The sequence below is a fragment of the Chinchilla lanigera genome, unplaced genomic scaffold (assembly GCF_000276665.1).
Source record: "Chinchilla lanigera isolate Chin_1 unplaced genomic scaffold, ChiLan1.0 scaffold00149, whole genome shotgun sequence".
NCBI classification, from domain to species: Eukaryota; Metazoa; Chordata; class Mammalia; order Rodentia; family Chinchillidae; genus Chinchilla; species Chinchilla lanigera.
Genome location: NW_004955550.1, coordinates 480456 through 484742, shown reverse-complemented (window position 1 = coordinate 484742; position 4287 = coordinate 480456). Strand labels below are relative to the sequence as shown.

The 4287-nt window shown below is 34.8% G+C and overlaps 1 protein-coding gene across 1 annotated transcript in view; it reads left to right on the top strand.

The window, feature by feature from the left end:
• The first annotated feature begins 1423 nt into the window (after positions 1 to 1423).
• LOC102021052 (olfactory receptor 4K5-like) overlaps positions 1424 to 4287 on the top strand; it is a 7914-nt gene continuing 5050 nt past the window's right edge. The window contains 1 exon segment of the mRNA XM_013508546.1: positions 1424 to 1459. The gene's annotated coding sequence lies outside the window, so the exon portion shown is untranslated.

The following is a 4287-nucleotide window of genomic DNA, read 5'->3' as shown; positions in this document are numbered from 1 at the left end:
TCTCATGTTCTCTGAGTCCTTGTTCAGCAGCTGCTCCTCCACTGACTCTGGACCTTTCTAGTTCTCAACGGCAGGAGCAAGAGTGACCCGTTGCATGGCATGTATTCCCAGGGGTTTCTCCATGTTTGAATGATTCACACACGTCGGTGGGTGGGCATCTGCAGCTGGTGCATGGTGGGCCAACTGTGTCATTGTTTCTCTGTGTCATGATTGTTCTCAATTGATTGGCTGCGGCTGGCCACAGTGTGGCTCCCCCTGTGCCGGGGGCCCTCCTTCCTGGCGCCCAGGAGGCAGGGAGCGAACCAGTCGGGAGACCAGCGCTCCCCGCGGAGGCCATGGGCTTAGTTTGTTTCATGTTTTGTTATATCCACTAAGCTTAAAAATTCCCTTTTATATGGTACACATAAGATAATACTATTAAATGAACAGTATTTTAATAATAAATTAAGGCCAAAGGCACTCTGCAAATAATGGAACTAAAAGTCACTCATGCCACGTCTGTAGTTTCTGTCAATCGTGTTTCCCCATAAAGTAATAGACAGTCACTAATGATGACCTATGGCATCTGCCAAATACTGTTAATGTATGGGGTAATCTATGATACTGCCATTGGTTTAATAAATCTGCCAGTTCTTGTAGAAAAGGTTAAGGTTTCAACCAGAGGCCTATTTTTCAGTCTCAAATCTGTTTCACACTTCAAACACCTCACATTCTATTTCTTTAAGTGCAGAAGAAACAAACAGATAAATAAATTGTCTTTTTTTTTTTTTTTTTTTTTTTTGTTTTTTCTCTGGTACCGGGAACCAAACTCAGGCCTTACGCTTGCCAGGCAGGCGCTTTTGCCGCTGAGCTAAATCCCCAGCCCAAATTGTCTTCTTAAACTAAAAAAAAATTATGTTTAGATGTTTTGGAAGTATGGGGGTGGGAGCGCTTACTATTTAAACAGAAACAGAAAGCTGCTCTGGTCTAGCACATAAGAAAGGGTGAGCTCCAGAGCCACTGTCTCTTCCAGGGGAATAGGGGTGCTTCACAGCACCTCCAGGGCTCCATGGATCAGTTAGAAATCTGAACTAGAAAATTCCTCTTGTCCTTTCCAAGTCTTAGCTCTTCGATTTTTATTTTCTATTCTTTCTGTTTTTTCTCCCTTTCTTGACTCTTGTGTCCAATCAGTTGATCAAATAAGAGGATCCTATATCTGAAATGTTAATTCCTTTATTTCTGCTTTGTGTATATTCAGTGTCATTGCATCTACTCACCCCTTGCCTCTTTTCTCCTCCAGTTAATCCCATAACGCTTGGATGTGTATTCCTACTGCACCTTCCCTACAGCAAAATCATGGGTAACATTTTATTTCCAACAAATTAATACAGATGCTAAGGTCAGTGTTTAAGACCTTCCAAAATACTGTCTAGTAAAACTCTCTGACATATGCTATGCTCCAGCCAAGCTGGAGCAGTTAGTCTTGGGTCACTTAGGTTTGTTTTGTTTTTCACTCACTCATTGGTCTATTCCAAGCTATGTGTATTGTATGATCTTCCTTCAGTCCTTGCCTCTGCCCTGTGAATCTCATGTTTCATTTAAGGTGCTTCTCCTTTTCCTTCACCCTCTTCTTCCTTTTTGTACTTTTCTTTCACATGCTCCCAACACAATACAATGTTTTCCAATGTTAAATAATTTTGTTTATACTTATAATATGCACATTTTAAATTTCCCTTTATGTTAAATTTTTATCTTCTTTCATTGCACTTCTAAATTGCAAAGTACTTGCAGATAAATCTTCTGTCTTAATACATCTTGAATTTTAATTCTGTGGTTTTACATGTAGTTGCCATTCAACTATAAATTTCTGAATTAAATTTAATTGAGAGATGCAGAAGAAGAAGCATTGCTTTATCTAAATGATTTATAGTTTTGCAATATTGTACTCATTTGTTTCACCTATTGTTTATGTAGTTTGTGACTTGAAACATTATGTATTTTACAGGTATCTTAATAGCACTAAGTTGAGCCTGTAGGGAGAATAAAGTTACTTTATGAGAATCCAATTACCATGTTAAAAACGTAAGTCTTTCCTTTGAATAAATTTTCTTAGGCAATGAATGAAAACTAACTGTAAGAGGTTTTCAGAACAACTAATGTACACATACAATGGGAATGTGAATTTAAATATGCAAATCCCTAGAGAGACGTGATATTTACTAGGCTACAGGTTTTTTAAAAAAGCTTGTGAGCAATGGCCCCACTGGGATAAAATTACTCTTTTTGTCTTTCCTTCCTGTTAAAAAAGACTGTAGGAAGTAACATAGTAGTATGAGAAGAACACATCTGATATCAAACTTCAAGCTGTTGTGTGGAACTTCTGGAATTAAAAGTGTTTAAAAAGTCCAACCCTTTTAGAGCCTATATGGCAACTTACCTATAACTCATGTAAGTTTTAATACCTCTCCAATTTCACACAGTTCTCTGTAGAACAACTATATTAATAATATAATTATTTATTGCTTTTGATTGTGCAAATGAGTTTGAATTTGGGTCTGCATATCTGAATACCCTCCAGATGAGCTCATTTTCCCATATGTCAGTAAACTTTCTACTATCTTCTGCAAACTCAGACACTTTACCTCTGAGTTTATAATTAAAGTTATATGGTAAATAATGTGATGCCACAATAAGTGGCCAATCTATTCACTTAAATTTCTCCTTCATACAGCAGTACATACTGTATATTTTTTGGTTGATGCATTAATCTTCATGTACATAACTATTCCAGCATACTATTTTAGGATTCTTAACCTACAGTTTCTACAGAGAAATTTTAGCTTTGTTTCTTATTTGCTACATGGCTGGGACAATTAAACTGAAATTTTGTAATACAAGGTAGAATTATACTTGAAGTGTTATTGTGAGTTATTTCTCTATATGTAGAGATGTTACACATGACTGTGTGTGTATATATAGTCTAGTCATACATATAAAAATATGCTTATGTGTATATTGTACCTATAGCTACAGCCTTGTATAATTCTTGATACATAGTATATAAGAAATAGCAAAAAATTCCCTCATTGAAAAGTTATGAGTGATACAACAATACAATTATATTCTATAGTTAATAATTCCTACAGTTTTACAAATTATTCCTTAGATAGGACTGAATCTAGCATTATAAACATGTGTGTTTGGTTATACACACATTTATGCACAGCATCATTTTAAGTAATTAACTGAAGCCAGAGTTGTGTAAGTCAGTAAATTAGTAAATGAGATGATATAATTGCATTTATTCAATTACTTTAATGACATTTTTCTTATTGTAACTGAAATCATTGATGAATAATTTAAACACTTGTGGCACTCTGTGGTATGCTTAATTAGAATGAATTACAGATATAATTTCTGGCTCTATTCTGTCAGAGATCACTCTGCATTTACTTATAACCTAATTTGGTCTTTGTCTATAAACAAGGACACAAAAGATAATCTAATAAATTTGTTTCATCAGTCATTTTTCTGCCTACTAAATAGTCACTGCATTAGGTCACTCATGTAATAGTCATTTTTATGGTCATTCATGACAGTGTTTATTAATTTAGCCTCTCTTTTGAGGGCTTTTACAGAAAGACCCTCTGTGGGGCATAAGCTTAACTGTTTGTGACAAAGACTTGATTCCTTCTTCACAGAGCTTATAATTAAATTCTATCACTTGAGAAATTATAATTTCAGCTTCTTTACTTAAAGTAAATAGGAATTGAATAAAAGTAAAGAAAATTTTTGTAAAGTTAAGTTTTGGTTGAATAAGTTGGTGTTCAGTCCTCCTTTATATTTAGATGATAAATCAGAATTTCATAAACTATCCTCTAATCCATGAAATCTCTAGGATTTTCATCTTTTCCTCAAATTCTTTGTAGTAAGACCTGTTTTATTTTATAAAATTAAAGGTAGGAAATATACATGTTGAATTTTGTGGAATGAAAAACCTCATGTTGAAGAACCTCATTCTTTACTTTTCTGGAATCTTAGCTGGTAGTTGTCGCTTGCACCAGGTGATCTCACTGTCTTACTTAAGGCTTTTATTGCCACAGAGACACCACCCTTAGAAAACATCCTTTTCAACATTGGCAGTCTACTTTGTCCAATAAAGGTGGCATTTGTAGCAGTAATTTCTTAAAACACTGTCACTAGAAGCTCACTATACTTTGTCCATCTTACTACCATTTAGTGCAATTAATTTAGTACACTAATTGCAAAGTATTGAATGTATTAACTAAGAAGATTTTTCTTTTTTTA